The 18,220-nt window shown below is 39.4% G+C and overlaps 2 protein-coding genes across 45 annotated transcripts in view; one reads left to right on the top strand and one right to left on the bottom strand.

Annotated features, from left to right (window-relative positions):
- CAB39L (calcium binding protein 39 like) overlaps window positions 1-11,453 on the bottom strand; it is a 722,245-nt gene extending 710,792 nt beyond the window's left edge. For 12 of the 33 annotated variants that reach the window (XR_014818817.1, XR_014818819.1, XR_014818820.1 and 9 more), the window contains 1 exon segment: window positions 11,391-11,453. The gene's annotated coding sequence lies outside the window, so the exon portion shown is untranslated. 33 annotated transcript variants of the gene reach the window in all.
- The window catches only part of SETDB2 (SET domain bifurcated histone lysine methyltransferase 2), a 46,089-nt gene continuing 38,785 nt past the window's right edge, over window positions 10,917-18,220 (top strand). For 8 of the 12 annotated variants that reach the window (XR_014819357.1, XR_014819356.1, XM_084981619.1 and 5 more), the window contains exon 1: window positions 11,559-12,232. The gene's annotated coding sequence lies outside the window, so the exon portion shown is untranslated. Of the gene's footprint in view, window positions 11,240-11,558; window positions 12,233-18,220 lie in introns of those variants that run through there. The other 4 variants (XR_014819358.1, XM_084981618.1, XM_084981614.1 and 1 more) reach the window with 1 other exon arrangement.

The raw sequence follows: 18,220 nt of genomic DNA, 5'->3' as shown, positions 1-18,220 counted from the left end.
TTATGCCAATTCTGCCCTGTCTGATATCAAGATAATGAATCCTGCTTTTTCAAAAACTTTCATTTATCTGATATGTCTTTGCCCTTCCCTTCATTGTCATTTTAAAATTATTCATTTATTAACTCCTTTTATTATTCATACTTTTTACAGCTGTATCTTTTTTTTTTTTTTTTTTTTTTTTACGGCTATGCCCATGTCATGTGGAGGTTCTAGGACCAGGGATTGAACCCCATGGCCACAGCAGCGACCTGAGCCACAGAACCGATGAAGCTGGATCATTAACCCACTAAGCCACAAGTGAACTCCCAGTTGTATCTTTTGTATACAGCAATCATTAAATAAATTAAGCCAATACACATTTATACACGATATATTTGGTGTTGTGATAATGTTTCATGTCCTATTCATTTTGTGTGTGTACACATAAATACATATAGAAAATGTATGCATATCATTATATAGTCTGTTCTCTTTACACTTTTTAGGGTAAATATTTTAGTATTTAGGAAAGCTTTTGTGTATTTTGTTCTTCGGGTTAACTCTATAGTAGTATCTTTGCAAAATACTCTTTGTATTTCTCCCTTCTTTTTAAGATACTGTTAGTTCCCTGCTATTAGCAGTAACAAAATTAGTAACTTCCTATTCCCCTCCACCATCTAATTTTATTTTGTTTGTTTTTTGTTTTTGTTTTGTCTTTTTGCCTTTTCTAGGGCTGCACCCACGGCATATGGAGGTTCCCAGGCTGGGGGTCGAATCGGAGCTGTAGCCACCAGCCTACAGCAGGGACACAGCAATGTGGGATCCGAGCTGCATCTGCGACCTACACCACAGCGCACCGCAACACCGGATCCTTAACCCACTGAGTGAGATCAGGGATCAAACCCACAACCTCATGGTTCCTAGTCAGATTCGTTAACCACTGCACCATGACGGGAACTCCAGTCCATCATCTAGTTTTGATCAGTGGTAATATTTGATTAGTGTTTTATCTTATACATTTAGGCATGTATACTTATTTATAGTATGTTTACGTCCATCTGTCGGCTTCAAGTGCTATCCTTTTCCTTTATAGCTGATTCCTGTGAGGCAAACAGCCACTTACATTCCCTTTTCCCTCCCTTTTTCTGAAGGTAATATTATTTCTACATCATCGAAATAGAATAGTACAGACCATTCTGTCACCATTATTCCCATCTTTCAATCTTAGCACTACATAAGATATTCTCAGTGCTTACCACTTGACTGTATGTTAAAGATTCTCCAATCATTTCTTGGTTGTCTCAAATTTGTTCCCTAGAATATTTTTCATGAAGGATTCATAGGAACAATATTCCTTGAGTTGTTTCATGTTTATAAATACCTGTTGATGTCCTGAATTCTTGAAGTATAGTTTGGTGAGGTATGGATTATTTCCTTGAATATTTTAAAAATGTTGCTTCGTTATTATCTGGCATAAAATGCTGCTGCTAAAAATAATAATAATAAAAAAAACTGACCTAATTTTTTTTCTTTCTAAGTAGATGGTTTTTTTCCCCATAGGTGCAGAAAGGAATTGTTTTCTTTATTTTTAAAATCCAACAATTCCCCAATTTATTTTTAGGGCCACAGTCATGGTATAGTGAAGGACCCAGGCTAGGGGTTGAATTGGAGCTATAGCTACCAGCCTACACCACAGCCACAGCAATGCATGATCCAAGCCACGTCTGTGACCTACACCACAGCTCACAGCTATGCTGGATCCTTAACCCACTGAGCAAGGCCAGGGATCGAACCTGCATCCTGATGGACACTAGTCATTCATTGGTAATGAGCCACATGGGAATTCCAAATTTAAACTGGAGTTTGTTAATCTATTACATCGACATAGGTTGAAGTGTGCCTTGCAACCTATATAGATTTAACTTTCTTTAAAGTTAAGTGTTCCTGAATTATACTTCTAATACTTGTTCTGTCCATTGTGATGGTTACATTTTTTTTATCGTGGTAAAATAAACATAATATGTACCATATTAACCATTTTTAAGGATGCAGCCAGTGGTATTAAGTATATTTACAATGTTACACAACCATCACCTCTATGCTTTGGTTTAACATTTAGGGAACTCCTAATACACATATTTTGGTTCTATTTGTCTGTCTTGTTACTTTCTCTTGACCCCTTTTTGAAAAATCTTTGTTTGATTTTCTTCAGTTTTCTCCTATCTATCATTTATTTCTCTTATTGTGCTGTATATGGGGTATATTCACTCTTATTTTCTAATTTAATCTTCATTAAAAATTATTCTGGAGTTCCCTCTGACAAAGGAGGCAAGAATATAAAATCGGAAAAAAAGTTTCTCCAGCAAGTGGTGCTAGGAAAACTGGACAGCTGCATGTAAATCAAGGAAACTAGAACACACCCTCACACCATGCACAAAAATAAACTCAAAATGGCTTAGAGACTTAAATGTAAGACAAGATACCATCAAACTCCTAGAAAAGAACATATGCAAAACCTTCTCTGACATAAACCATACAAATGTTTTCTTAGGTCAGTCTCCCAAGACAATAGAAATAAAAACAAAAATAAATCAAACTTATAAGCTTTTGCACAGCAAAGGAAACCATTAAAAAAAAAAATGAAAAGACACCCTATGGAATGGGAGAAAATAGTTGCAAATGATGCAACTGACAAGGGATTAATCTCTAACTATATAAACAACTCATACAACAAAAAAGCAAATAACCCAATCAAAAGATGGGTGGAATACCTAAATAGATATTTCACCAAAGAAGACATAGGGATGGCCAAGAGGCACATGAAAAGATGCTCAACATCACTCAGTAGAGAAATGCAAATCAAAACTACCATGAGGTACCACCACCTCACACTGGTCAGAATGGCCATCATTAATAAGTTTATAAATAACAAACGCTGTAAAGGGTGTGGAAAAAAATGGAATCTTCCTACATTGTTAGTGGGAATGTAAATTGGTACAGCCACTATGAAGAACAGTATGGAGGTTCCTCAGAAAACTAAATATAGGATGACCATATGATCCAGAAATCCCACTCCAGGGCATATATCCAAACAAAACTATAATTCAAAAAAATACATGCACCCCTATATTCACTGCAGTACTATTCACAATAGCCAAGACATGGAAGCAAACTAAATGTCCAAAGACAGATGAATGGGTTAAGAAGATGTGGTACATTTTATATATATATATATATATATATATATATGAATGGAATACTATTCAGCCATAAAAAGAATGAGATAATGCCATTTGCAGCAATATGGATGCAACTAGAGATTCTCATACTAAGTGAAGTAAGTCAGAAAGACAAATACTATATCACTTATATGTGGAATCTAAAATAAAGCATAAATGAACCTATCTACAAAACAGAAGTAGACTCACAGACATAGGGAACAGACCTGTGGTTGCCAAGGCGAAGGGCAGAGGGAGTCGGGTGGACTGGGAGTTTGGGGTTATTAAATGAAAACTATTACATTTAGAACGGATGGGTAATGAGATCGTACTGTATTGCGCAGGGAACTGTGTCCAGTCTCTTGAGATAGACCATGATGAAAGATAATATAAAAAAAGGAATACATACATGTAAACCAAGATAGGCTTATCTCACCTTCCCACTCAATTGTTTTTGTTTTTGTTTTTTGTTTTTTTTGTCTTTTGTCTTTTTAGAGCCACACTGGCAGCATATGGAGGTTCCCAGGCTAGGGGTCTAATTGGAGCTGTAGCTACCCGGCCTACACCACAGCCACAGCAATGCCGGATCCTTAACCCACTAAGCAAGGCCAAGGATCGAACCCACTACTTTGTGGTTCCTAGTAGGATTCGTTTCTGCTGCACCATGACGGGAACTCCCCTACTCAATTCTTTATTCTATTTGAAATACAAAATATACTTCAAATGAACATTTATCCAATATCAAGTACATACAAACATGTGCTCACCAGACTCAGAAAGGAGTCTTGCCTTTGAGGGAGTTATTTCATTTCTCACAAGTTTCTAAGAAATGAAGTCATATAAAATATGCATAAATGAAGAATTCGAGTATAGGATGGTTAGAAGAAATTGTGTTTAAGTATTTAGTAAACAGAATGAAAACTGTTTATACTTCAAGAGGGAGGAAGCTGAGATAGGCATTGATTACTTTCAAAAGAAAGTAACTTTGAACAGTGGAAATCATTTTTACACAAAGAAAAGGACAGTAGAAAGCAGTTCCTCAGACTAAACCACAAGCATAGCATTAGAGGGACATAAGTCACCCACCTTACTCCTCTCAAATATAACTATAGGAATTAAGAGAATCATCAAAAGTTCATCAAATCATAACAGAAATAACGAAACTGAGACTTTAAAGCCTTTTGTGAGAATATAAAAATAACTTTTTAAAACCTAAGGTTGAGAATGAAATCCTACTCCCACTACCACTTGCAAACATTCTGCCTCCTTCCCCTCCCCCCTTACATTTTAACCTTTATGTTAAATCTGTGGTTACAAGGGCCAGATACAAAGCGGCCTTCTTAGCCCACAAGGTGGAGCTGCATGAAGACGGCAGAGCAACAACTTAGAAAGAGCTTGGGCCTCTGACAACTTTTTCTAGCACAACTACCTGATCAACTCATACTCACACAGGGAAGAAATAAACTTTTCATTTTATTAAAAAAAATTTTTTTTTAGGCCATAATTATTTTTCCGTTTCTGTCACAGAAGCCAAATCTATATCTTAACTAATACAAATTTCAAGTTAAGGAGTATAGGCTCCGTCAGTAACACAATGACAGAGTTCCTGTGGTGGCTCAGTGGTAACGAAGCTCACTAGAATCCATGAGGATGCAGGTTCCATCCCTGGCCCCACTCAGTGGGTTAAGGATCCAGCGTTGCCATGAGCTGTGGTGTAGGTTGCAGACATGGCCCGGATCTGGCATTGCTGTGGCTGTGGTGCAGCTGGCAGCTGTGGCTCCAATTTGACCCCTAGCCTGGGCACTTCCATATGCTGCAGGTGCAGCCCTTAATAATAATACAATGATATATAAAGTGTTAAGAAAAAGAAAAGGAAGGCCTAAAATAGGGCAGTGGCAATAAGAGTAGAAAATGAAGGAGTTTCTTGGTGGTCGAGTGGGTTAAGGGTTGGGTGTTGTCATTGCCCTGGCTTGGGTCACTGCTGTGGCATGGGTTCAATTTCTGGCCCTGGAATGTCTGCATGCTGTGGGCATGCCAAGAAAGAAAGAGAGACAGAGAGAGAGAGAGAGAGAGAGAGAGAGAGAGAGAGAGAGGGAGGGAGGGAGGAAGGAGGGAAGGAAGGAAGGAAGCAAGCAAGCCATTTGGAGCTTGAAGCTACAGATGTTACAATTGGGCAAAATGGAGAGGTAAGAATTTGTTTTAGGAGTTCCCATCGTGGCTCAGTGCTTAACAAATCCTACTAGGAACTATGAGGTTGCGGGTTTGATCCCTGGCCTTGCTCACTGGGTTAGGATCCGGCGTTGCTGTGACCTGTGGTATAGATGCAGCTCGGATCTGGCGTCGCTGTGGCTGTGGCATAGGCCAGCGGCTATAGCTCTGATTGGACCCCTAGCCTGGGAACCTCCATATGCCTCAGGGTTGGCCCTAGAAAAGCCAAAAAAAGAAGAATTTGTTTTACATCTGAGCCACTCAAGATGCTTATTCCCATTTAGCAAGATAGGAAACATTAAAGTGGGAGAGTAGTATATAAACTGAGTAGATTTAATTGTCTAAAAGGCTGTGAAAAATGTGTGTTAAGTGCTTAACAGAGCAGAACTTGACTTTAGAGATAGGGCTCATTTGCACAAAAATGATAGTTTAAACAGCAGGAACAAAAGAGATTTCACTGGGAGAAGCCATAGTGAAAGCAAAAATTTACTGCTGCAATTCCCCTCTTAAAAAAAAAAAAAATATATATATATATATAAAATAATTTAAATGTTTCCTCCTTTAAGTGAAATATGAATGTCCCATGTGTTTACCTCACATTTTCAGTAGTTAATGGACATTCTCATGATTCAGACTCCACAAACTGCAGTAGTCGTTTTGATCTTTAGTTTTATTTTTTTTTAATTGAAGTATAACTGATTTAAAATTTGTGTTAACTTCTTCTGTACAGCAAAGTGATTCAGTTATACATATATATATTAATATATATACATATACACACATATTTTAAAATATTCCTTTCCATTATGGTTAATCTCAGGATATTGAATATAATCCCCTGTGCTGCTATACAGTAGGATGATCTTTATATAGTTTTAAAGCATTTAAAAATTTTTTTCGTTTATTTATTTATTTTGTCTTTTCAGGGCCGCACCCGTGGCATATGGAAGTTCCTGGGCCAGGGGTCAAACTGGAGCTGCATCTGGGACCTATACCACAGCCACAAAAACACCAGATCCTTAACCCACTGAACAAGGCCAAGGATCGAACCCACAACCTCATGGTTCCTAGTCTGATTCGTTTCCCCTGCACCATGACAGGTACTCCCATTTTTTAAATTTTAGTCACATCTTTTAACTTAATCTCATAATGGAGCTTACTGGTTGAATACCAGAAAAATAATGGTGAAACACACCAAATTAATGAGGAATACAGAAATACTTCTAAAAATCTCAGAATGTTCCCCTGAAGTGACATTTATATGGACAAAATTATTTACAAAGGCCAGCAAGCTATTTCTGTTGCTTCAAAAGCAAATTTAAGAAAAGGAATAATTATTATATGCAACTTAGTTACTGAGGGGAAGACTTGTCATATTCTAGTTTTTTTAAAAATAAAGAAATGCTTGTATTTTTACTTACATGTGGAATCTAAAAAATAAAACAATTTAACAAATGCAACAAAGCAGCAACAGACTCATAGATACAAACTAGTGGTTATCAGAGGGGAGAGGCATGGGAGAAGGGGCAAAAGAGGTGAAGGGGATTAAGAGGTACAAACTCCTAGGTATAAATAAAAAGTTAAAAGGAGGTAATGCACAGCACAGGCAATATGAAACTGAGTCCCTCTAATTCTGAGTTTCCCTGCTGAGTTTGATTAAGCTCTCTATCCAAAGTTTTATTCCCTTTCTTGTCCCATACCTGTTCCCCTCAAGGCTAAGGAGTATCAAAGAAAAGGGGGTACTGAAAGCAGGACCCTGGGCTCATGAGTAAACAAGTCCCTCTAGGATCCCCATTTCTTTTCCTTTTTTCTTTCTTTCCTTTTTTTCTATCAGTCTTTTTTTTTTTTTTTTTTTTAACCATTTCTCGTTGGTAGAAAAAGGTTTGTCTTCCAGGCTTTCCCTCAATTCCAAAGAGCAGGCACATACAGTTACTAATTAGGGAAGCAGGGAATGCACAAACAAAGGAAAAGCAGTTAAACAAGAAAAGTAATGACAATAATTCAGACATAAAGCAGAGTTCAAGTTCCTTCTCAAGGGATATACATAACAATCTGACAGGTATCTTCATCAGGAACTAAGGCCCCTCCACCCACCCAGGTGGAGGTGGGTGACTACATCCTCAAGCCCTAGACCTCAGATTGGCTGGACCCTGAAGGGTGTGGACAGATTCCTGAAGCATCATCCTGTTACCTTACCACCAAACAAAGTCATGAATCCCAGAGCCCTCACCACCAAATGTTGCCTTTAAAACTGATCCCATGAAAACCATCCTGGAGTTCAGGCCTTTTAAGCAAGAGTTGCCCATACTCCTTGCTGGGCCCTGCAATAAATGTACTTTCCTTCACCACAACCAGGTGTCAATAAATTGGCCTTGCTGCATGGGGCGGGGGCGGGGAGCGGGGGGAAGGTGAGCAGACTCAAGTGCGCTTCAATAACAAAAACAGTCAGTATTTTATAACAACTTTACGAGAAGTGTAATTTATAAAAATATTGAATTACTATGGTGTACACTGGAATCTAATATAATATTGCAAGTCAACCATACTTTAATAATAATTTTTAAAAGTGCTTATAATCACTGTAAAGTCTTCACTCATAAAATCATTTAGATTTTTTTAATTACCAAATGCAAGAATTCCAAAAAAGTTCTGAGAGCAGTTTCTATTAATTTTTTAATACTGTATTAGATAAGCAGATTCTAATCTACATTCTGTCACAAAATATATTCTCACTTAAAAGGGGTTATCGGGAGTTCCTGTTGTGGCTCAGTGGTTAATGAATCCAACTAGGAACCATGAGGTTGCAGGTTCGATCCCTGGCCTTGCTCAGTGGGTTGATGATCCGGCGTTGCCATGAGCTGTGGAGTAGGTTGCAGATGCGGCCTGGATCCTGCGTTGCTGTGGCTCTGGTATAGGCCGGTGGCTACAGCTCCGATTTGACCCCTAGCCTGGGAACCTCCATATGCTGCAGAAGTGGCCCTAGAAATGGCAAAAAGACAAAAAAAAAAAAAAAAAAAAAAAAAAAAAAAAAAAAGGTGTTACCAAATTTTTTCTTTTATAATTCAATTGCATCACTTGATAATGGGGAAAAAATCTAAATCTGCATATACAAGATGGCAATAAAAACTCTCTAACATATCAATCTAAGTTAAATCACTTTTACTTAAAGTCACTTAACATTGTTCAAGCAAAAGTGCTATTTCACGAAATTTCTATGGGAGGTCTCTTGTTGTGTAGCAGGTTAAGGATCTGGTGTTGTCACTACAGTGGCTTGGTTGTTGCTGTGGCGTGGGTTCAATCCCTGGCCTGAAAATTTCTACATGCCATAGGTGTAGCTAAAAAATAAAAATTTCTATGGATCTTCAGATTATATATTATGAAATCTAGAGAACAGTATTCTTCAAAGAAAAACCTGTAGATACTTAATTTGTTATTTTAAAATGACACATACAGAACATATTTACTGTAGTATTTTTTCCTTTGGCTGTGCTTCAGGCATGCAGAACTTCTCAGGCCAGGGATCAAACTTGTACCACAGCAGTGACTTGAGCCACAAAAGGGACAACACTGGATCCTTAAACACTAGGCCACCAGGGAACTCCAAACTTGCAGTATTTTGACCTTAAGTTGTGTTAAAAAAGAAAACAGAAAAGGAGTACATAAGATTTCTTCAGCAGAAGAGACTGAAGGCACTAATAAGTTTGGTGTCATTGAGAATGTACACTTTCGGAGTTCCCGTCGTAGCTCAGTGGTTAACAATTCCAACTAGGAACCATGAGGTTGCAGGTTCGATCCCTGGCCTTGCTCAGTGGGTCAAGGATCTGGCATTGCCGGGAGCTGTGGGTGTAGGTTGCAGACGTGGCTCAGATCCCACGCTGCTGTGGCTGTGGCATAGGCTGGCGGCTACAGCTCCGATTCCACCCCTAGCCTGGGAATCTCCAAATGCCACAGGAGCAGCCCTAGAACAAAGGCAAAAAGACCAAAAAAAAAAAAAAAGAAAGAAAGAAAGAAAGAATGTACACTTTCAAGAAAAAAAAAAAGGGTTCATTCATTGTCTAAATTTCTCTACAGGAAGATATCATAAGCAGACCTCACAAAAAAGGACTATGAATCTATCCTTACTCATATGTATAAATTAGTAGCAACAAATAAATTTAGTTCAAATTGAAGGCCAAGTTTTCCAAAAAAGATTAAAAAATTATTTTTCAGTTATGCTAAAGAAATGTATATCAGAGTTCCCGTTGTGGCTCAGCTGAAATACATCCGACTAGCATCCGTGAGGACATAGGTTTGATTCCTGGCCTCACTCAGGGGGTTAAGGATACCGAATTGCCCTGAGCTGTGGTGTAGGTTGCAGACACTGCTCAGATCCTGCATTGCTCTGGCTGTGGTGTAGGCCCGCGGCTACAGGACGATTCAACCCCAGCCTGGGAACCTCCATATGCTTCGGGTGCGGTCATTAAAAAAAAAAAAAAAAAAAAAAAAATGTTATCCATACCTCCCAATTACTGTATTTTTAAAATTTATTCATTGAACAATTACACTTTTAGATATATACCAGGCACTATTATAGGTGAAAACTATCCAAAAGTTTTTGCATACATTTATGAGTGGCTACTTTGTTATTGGTGTTTGTTAGCCACAAATCTCTTACTCTGATAGCCTATACAATCCTCCCTGGAAATCTGCCCAGGGTTGGTTCCAAAACTTCCCCCAGACACCAAAATCCCACATATACGTAGTACCTCAGCCATCAGCTCAACACTAAATTACTGATACTTACTCTTGTGACTTAAGTTTTTTAAGACTCAAGGATAAAAAGTAACCTTTAAATAGAAAATTAATTTTCAACTATTCAATTATTTTACTGCTGTTTTCTTTGGTATTCCTGCCACAAAATACATGGTACTATTGACTTGGTGGATTACTAGTTAGCCTTGGATAAATGAAAACGAAACTCAAGGCAATAAGTATCTTCGCTTTTGTCTCATGAGTGTCAAAACTGCTACAGCTAATCACAAAATATTAGCCTTTTAGCCAGGTTTTGGGAAACAATAAATTTCCCCGTCAAATAAATGACCCTGCGTGCTTTCTACTTCGATTTTTAAAAATAATGAGGAAAAGGGGGTAATTCCTGTCTCCTTCCTGTCGTCCCCAAAGAGTTCAGAAGTTAGGATGATTTCTCTTGCAAAAACCTCTCCCAACCCACGACGAAGCAACCAAGCATGCCAAGGTAAGCCCAGACTGCTAAATCATCAACCAGATTGTAACCAGGAAAACCAAGAATTGACAAAATTCTTCCTTCACTTCCACTGTTTCTGCAAAGACTACCACTTTTTAGCTTAAAAAAACCCAAAAACCAAAAAACACAACAACAACAACAAAACCACTGCAGGAATGCTGGCTGTACACTAATGAATACAACTGTCCAAATGCAGCACCTGACGCTCACTACAACCGGAAGATGGCCTTAGTCAGAGGTCAGCTGAGTAGAGCAAACACTTTATTAGTCCCTCCTCGAAAACCATAGAAAATGAAGACGTCTCTTTCGAATCTGAGGATAATCGTGGGGCGCCTCCCTCTCTCCCTTTTCATTACCAGCCTTTTTGAATCAGGCAGTCCATCAGTCAACCTTCTCTGTCAGTGAGGGGGTTTTCAAGACAAAGATAATTGGAATAGCTCTCTGGAACCCAAGGGATCATTCTTCAGGCACCAGAATCCCCGTCAAGCCCCCACAATAACATATCAAAGCCTGCGTTCCTCATCACCACCACCATTCGTCGCTCTTCCTAGCCAGGGCTGAGACTCAGACCAGGAAAACCTTTCCCTTGCAGGTAGGTAAGAAGGCACCAGGTCTGTTCCCTCGGGCCCCTCCTCTCCTCCACGGCTCCCTCAGGACACCTCTATATCTTGAACCGCTAAATCGGCTTGCAGCCGCCAAGAAGCCCTGTTCAGCCACACACAAGATGGCAGCCAAAGACCTACCGGAGGAAACAGCAGCGCCACTACTCCAGCGATGCCAGCCTCTGGACCGAGGGTATCCGCATTGGTCCAGCCAGAGAGCGCGAGACAACCCGCGAGCTCTGACAGCCAATCCGGAGGCTGCGCGCTCAAGCGCCGCCGCGGTGCCTACCGTTCACGCGCGGAACCCCTGAGGCGTGGACCCGGTGGGGTGGGCAACCAATGGGCTCCAGGCCAGGAGGTAGGAGCCGTCAGTGTCCGACTCCTCCCATTTAGGTTTGCTTTAGGTAGGCCTGGACGGTGGAAACTGGGCGGTCCTTCCTCCCTGGCTAAGGCGAGGTGGAACTGTGGTTGCTGAGGTGAGGTTAGTCGATGGTGAAGTACTTCCCGGCCAGGGGGCACCCGGCGCCGTGGGGTCTCGGGGGCGTGGAGTGAGAGAGGAGCCCGACCCGCGGGAGAACCCAGCCTCGCCAACCGTGCGGGCGGAGCGCAGTCCTCAGGTCTGGCAGGCGGCGTGGAAAGCGCAATCGAGCCAGTGTAACCCAGGTGAGGCCGTGAGTGGCCCTCCCGACAGCTTCTTTCGGCCCAGCACCCAGGAACGCGGTGGAGCTCTCGGTCGCGTGGATCCCAGCCCTTGCGACCTCCTTTCTCCTTTCACTCACGTGCATTCCCGGACTGGAGAAGGGACCGAGGGTGCGCGGAGTTCTCAACCCATTTCAGTCTCTTGTCACCCGGTGCACACCTTCATGAGAGGTGATTCCTAAGCAACTGGGAACCCGAGGCTGTAAAAGGGGCTGCGGGAAGGGGATTGGAGTCCAAAATCCAGAAGCCGAACTTGATGGTTTAGCCACTGACCCATTTCACAGGTAAGACTCACAAACCCTCAGGAAGTAAAATCGTTTATTCAAGATCATGGAGTAGAGATCACATCCTAAGAGCTCCTGATTCTCATTAACCACAACCCAATACGTAATCATCCCCATTAGATCATTAAATAAAATATGAAACATGTAATTTTGCTCTTCGTCAGATGGAAACCTTCAGTGAGTTCTGTATGTATTAATGAATGAGGCAGTGGACTGGAATAATCAAAAAACAGGCTCAGAAACCAGGCTGCCTGGTTGTTCAGTTTTTCCCTGCCACTTACGGTGTGACATGCTTTAGCTTCCTCGTGACAGGATTGCTAATTTGTCCCACATGACTGTTAGGCAGAGTGATAAGAACGTGTGAAGTATTTTGAAGCCTGCCTGACACATGGTTTATACTCAATAAATGTTCATTACTATTATCACAATTAAAACACAAGGGGTAGAGAGGAAATAGCCACAGTTTCATAAGAGCCTATTTTTAAAAACGAAAAAGAACCAACCACTTAAACGAAACTGACTATTTTTCCATCAGAGTGAAAAAGTAAGAAGGAGGAAAATATGAACGAACTTAAAAATCGTGTTATACTCTAAAATAACACTGGTTGTCTCTGGATGATGAGATTATGGGTGATTTAAGTTTTCTTCTCTGTGCTATATTTTGCAAATTTTCTTCAGCAAGCATGTTTTAATTTTGTAAGTTCCGTTACTTTAAAATTTTCAGAAGTTATGAACAACACTGGCAAGAACTTTCTTTAAAAAGAAGCTATTACTGAGTGTGCTTAATGCTATGCTAAATGTTTTTGCATCCTCCTTTTATGAAATTAGAACCTTACAGATAAAAAGCATAATCCACAATCCCTGAATTCCTTCTCCCCCAAAACTACACTCCAGACTTTGGTGCAGCGTTTTCAATGCTTTTTTACACTTACATAATCTTTATAGGTGTATATATTCATATATGTAATTATTTAAAATGGGAATAGTATCATACTATATAATTTTGTAACTATTCACCTGACTGTTTTTGCAGTGTAAACGTGTTATTACTTCATAGCTCACTACATTATTTACAGCTCCTTTCTTTTACCTGCCGGATAGTGTCCCAGTATATGACTGAATTGTTCTGTTAATGTAAAATATTTATCTTTGTTTCTTTTGTCGGTTTTCATATTAAATTTTATTTTTGCTTGATATGTACTATGTACTATGTTTTATTTGCCATTCTCCTCTTGGTGGACATGAGGTTGTTCCTAGTTTTTCACCTTAGAAACAGTGCTTGCAGGCACATCCTTGCCTGTGTTTGTCTTGTGAACATGTGCTGTTACTCGACAGTATATACCTAAAAGTGGAATTGCTTGCTTTTAAATTATGAACATAGTCTTGCCAAATTTGCCTCTAAAGTACTTCTACTAACTTACGTATCCCACAGAGTAGTCTTTGAGAGTTCAGTTTCCCTACAGTCTAGACCAACATGTCTTTGTACTTTTGCCCATCTGATGGATGAAAAGTATATTCATTTAAATTTTTTTCATTCTCTGATTACTAGTTAGGTTGCAGGATCTATTCATAGGTTTATTGACATATATAAAAATTTCTATATATATATATTTTTTGTCTTTTGGGGGCCACACCCAAGGCATATGGAGGTTCCCAGGCTAGGGGTTGAATCAGAGCTGGAGCTGCCGACCTGCGCCACAGCCACAGCAACACTGGATCCTTTAACCCACTGAGCAGGGCCAGGGATCGAACCTGACTTCTCATGGATATTAGTTGGGTTCAGATTTGTTACTGCTGAGCCATGATGGGAACTCCATAATTTACTTTTATTTTTATTTTTTGTCTTTTTGGTTTTTTTAAGAGTGCGCCTGCGGCATATGGAGGGTCCCAGGCTAGGGGTCTAATTGGAGCTGTAGCCACCAGCCTACTCCACAGCCGCAGCAACGCGGGATCCGACCCGCATCTTTGACCTGCACCACAGCTCACGGTGCAACGCTGGATTGTTTACCCACTGAGCAAGGGCAGGGATCGAACCAAAAGCTCTTGGTTCCTGGTCGGATTTGTTTTCGTTGAGCCACGTCAGGAACTCCATAATTTTTTTTTAATTATCCACTTTTCTGGGGGTATCATCTTAATGATTTAAGGATTGTCTATGGCCAAATCCCCTTTTTGTTAACTATTGTTAAAATATGTTATTTCTCCTAACTCTTCGATGAGAAAGCCTTTAGCAGGAGTCTTTATCAGATTAAAGAAGTTCTTTTATTCCTAGTTACAGGAGTCCCTCCTCTTCCCAAGCCTGCCCTCCTCAGAATAGTTGTTGATTTTCATTGGTTTGTTTAGTTTTGTTTTGTCTTTCTGTGTTTTTCCTTCTTTTTTTTTTTTTTTTGTCTTTTATAGGGCTGCACCCATGGCATACAGATGGAGGTTCCCAGGCTAGGGGTCCAATCGGAGCTGTAGCCGCCAGCCTACACCAGAGCCACAGCAAAGCAGGATCCGAGCCGCATCTGCAACCTACACCACAGCTCACGGCAATGCGGGATCCTTAACCCACTGAGCAAGGCCAGGGATCGAACCCGCAACCTCGTGGTTCCTAGTCGGATTTGTTAACCACTGAGCCACGACGGGAACTCCAAACCTGTTTAGTCTTTAGTCAGTAATTTCAATTAGATATTCATAGCAGTTGTTCTGTCAGTGTAAACTATTTCTCATAGTCTCATTTGTTTTCATATTAACTTCTGTTTTGTTTGATATGAATGCATTTAAATTTGCTAATATGTCTTCTTTTCACATTTCACTTCAAATTTTTGATAACCCTTTTGGTGATTTAAGTGGGTCTTGATTTAAAGATATAGCTAGATTTTGCTTGCAATTTAATCTGGAATCCTGTTCTTTCTTTATTTTTTTGGCCATGCCAGTGGCATGTGGAAGTTCCCAGGTCAGGAATTAAACCCACACCACAGCAATGACCTGAACCACTGCAGTGACAGTGCCATATCCTTAGCCCACTGTGCCACAAGGGAACTCCCTGAGAGTAGGTCCTTTAGTAAGACTAACACAGTCACCTTTTTTGTGATTATCAACATAATTGGCCTTTTTCTTCTTATTTACTGTCCTCTTTATATCTTATATTTTTCCACTTCTCTCTCTCTCTCTTTTTTAATTTTATTTATTTATTTTTTGGCCATGATGTGCAGCGGTTTGATGTGGAATCTCAATTCTCAGACCAGGGATTGAACCTGGGCCACAGTGGTGAAAGTGCTGGGTCCTAACCTCTAAACCACCAGGGAGCTCCTGCACTTCTCTTTTTAATTGAGTTTAGCCCCAAGTTTTCTTTGTCCTGTTTTCTTTTTCACAGATTACTTTTACATTTTTAACACAATTCTTAAATTTATGTTTTCTTAAGAAAGTCTTCATTTAGTGCATATTAGTATCCTCCCCATGAGGAACTTAGAACATAGTAGAACTATGCTTCTACTTTACTTTCTTTATTCTTGCAAGAATCCCTTTACATCCTGCCTCCAAAAAATAACATAACTTCCTGTAGTCATGTCTTGTAGCATTTATCATTAAAACCCATTTTTTTTCATTTTTTAAGTTTTATTTAAGTATAGTTGATTTATAATGTGATAATTTCTGCTCTACAGCAAAGTGATTCCAAGTGTTATACAAGTACACACATCCATTCTTTTTCAGATCCTTTTCCCATATAGGTAAATTGAGTTTATTACAGAATAAACCCACTTATCACAGAATATTGGGTAAAGTTCCCTGTGCAATACAGCAGGTCCCCGTTGGCCAGTCATTCTGTGTATATGATTCAGGTGAAACATTTTCACTTTGAATTTTCTTATGAGCACAAGTCATCAATTTGCAACATAAAAATAAAATATCCCCCTACTTAAAGAGAGTAACTCTGAGGTAAATAAATGTATACTGATACAGTATTTGCCAGCTATTTGTCATCATTAAGTATCAATCCTGTCTCAACTTGATGTCTAGACATAGAGAATAGCTCTCGTATAGCTCTCACTGTCAGTATCAACCTTGCCCAATATATGGATCACTGTAGCTGTTAGAACCCATTTTAAATCTACTTATCAGGCATTGATGGGTTTTACTCATTTATTTGCTCACTATTGCTTCTTTTACCTCAGTACTTCTTTCTAGGTCAATTTTCTTTTTTTGCTTTTCTTAGGGCTGCACCTGTGGCATATGCAAGTTCTCAGGCTAGGGGTCAGATCAGAGCTACAGCTGCCGGCCTGTGCCACAGCCACAGCAACACGGGATCCAAGGCATGTCTGCGACCTACACTACAGCTCGTGGCAACTCCAATCCTCAACCATTGAGCAAGGCCAGGGATCGAACCCACATCCTTATGGATACTAGTTGGTTTCATAACCCACTGAGCCACAACGGAAACTCCCCTAAGTTAGTTTTTATTCATAATGTATGTCTTTCAAAGAGTCTCTTAGGGCTCTTTCAGTGTCCGTAAAAGCCCCCACCCTCCTCTAGTGAAAAATAGCATGGCTGAAATAGTATTTAATAATAAGAAATATTAAGTATTTATTAATTATTATTAATAATTTAATAATCTAATAATAGGTTGGATTCAGACTTATTTTGTCTAACATTTTGCATCTGGCATTTTCCTGAGAAGTCTGATTATCAGTCTTATAAATATTCCTTTTATTTTTTAATTAATTAATTTTTTTGCCTGCACCCATGGCATGCAGAAGGTTCCAGGCCAGGGATCAAACCCTCACCACAGCAGTGACAACACTGGATCCATAAACTGCTAAGCCGCAAGGGAACTCCCAACATTCCTTTCAGATAATACACATTTTCTGAAGGTTTCTGAGTCTTTGTTTTTATTCTTGATATTACGAAGTTTATCCGTGGTTTGTCCAGTGCTATGTATTAAGAAGTTTATCTTTCTTGGTGTACAGTGAACCCCTACAGGGCTAATGTGTTTTCCATTTCTGAGAATTTTTTGGTCATTATTGCCTCTTCTTCATTCTAATTATCCCTCCTCTTGTTATTTCTTTGTTCTGTGTTCTGAATGACTTACTCAACTTAGTCTTCCAGCTTACTAACTGGCTCTTCATCTGAGTCTATCTTTTTGAGTTTATTCAACAACTTTTTATATCCAAGATATCCAATTGGTTATTTTTTCAAAATTGTATATTATTTCATGGATGAGGTTTCCTTCTTTAGCTCTTTGATATTAAATACAATAATATTTATTTTAAAATTAATGTCAGGATGCTTTATTAACTCTTCTTGAATATAAGTCCATTAGTTTGGTTGGTTTTATTAAGTCTCTTTCATGGTATGGCTTTCTTCAGATGTTTGATTATTTTCAGTTGTGTACGCATTTCCTCTGAGAGGATTTGTTCTTCCTTCTGCTCTGATGTGTTTGTGGTTGGCATTATCTCTGCAACTTCTTATCTCTTTCCTTTCTCTGGAGAGGTCCCACAGACACAGTCTATAGAGAATTCCTTTTTGTTTTCACCATGAGGTTATATTCTTAATTCTTTTTAAAAGGTTAACATTTCTATAGATTTGTTTTAGCAGTGGGAGTATTTATCATATGTTGACTAACATCTTGAGATTGAAAATTGCTGATCTCTTTTTGACCTTTTAGTCCTACCTCTAGATGTATAGCTTAAGGGTATAATCAGAAATATGCATAAAGTGTGTTCCAGCATTACTAATTATACTGGAAAAATAGAAACAAACTAAATGTCTAATATAGAGGTTTATTAATAGTACTAATTAATACATTAAAATTTAATTATTAAAATTCTTTAGTATTATTTATTTATTTATTTTGCTTTTTAGGGCCACACCCATGGCATATGGAGGTTCCCAGGCTAGAGGTTGAATTGGAGCTGTAGCCGCCAGTCTACGACACAGCAACATTAGATCCGAGCCACATCTATGACCTACACCACAGGTCACAGCAACGCCAGATCCTTAACCCACTGA

The sequence above is a fragment of the Sus scrofa genome, chromosome 11 (assembly GCF_054392235.1).
Source record: "Sus scrofa isolate SSC_HxYL_T2T_F1_AM1 chromosome 11, Sscrofa_HxYL_maternal_Yorkshire_Landrace_v2.0, whole genome shotgun sequence".
In the NCBI taxonomy this organism is placed as follows: domain Eukaryota; kingdom Metazoa; phylum Chordata; class Mammalia; order Artiodactyla; family Suidae; genus Sus; species Sus scrofa.
This window is presented reverse-complemented; position numbering and strand designations above follow the sequence as displayed.